We start from the raw sequence: 491 nt of genomic DNA, 5'->3' as shown, positions 1-491 counted from the left end.
GAGCGCCCTCTGTAGTCCTTGCTTAGCTAGTTACTTTCACTGTTTTGCAAACCCTGTCGTAAGGCAGGTGTGGCGGGTTCAGTCTTCCGCCGTGTTCAGTTTTCCGGGTGACGTAGTCGGACATATCAGCACGTTGTTCGAACGGTTTTAGCTTTCCGGCGTGTTCAGTTTTCCGGGTGACCTGTCAGATACCGCCGCGAGTACCCTGGCGAGTACTGTTGTTCTCTCAGCAGTGACCCCACATTGTTTATATTACGATTCTTTTCTGTGTAGTCACATAATGTATTCATGGGTACAACTTTAGGCAGGTCACACTCTGCTTGCAATAAAAAACAACACATACGATCCACGCGTTTGCCGCTAGTTGTACTCGACTCGTGGACGCCGCCATGACAGCTACCGGAGGGTAACGGATGACTCAATACCTGTATTTGTACTAAGAAATGGTGAGATAGTGGAGTTTAGCTTAACCTGTTGTGTCCGGTTTGTAA

This window comes from Asterias rubens, chromosome 2, assembly GCF_902459465.1.
Source record: "Asterias rubens chromosome 2, eAstRub1.3, whole genome shotgun sequence".
In the NCBI taxonomy this organism is placed as follows: Eukaryota; Metazoa; Echinodermata; class Asteroidea; order Forcipulatida; family Asteriidae; genus Asterias; species Asterias rubens.
Note: the sequence above shows the minus strand (reverse complement) of the source record.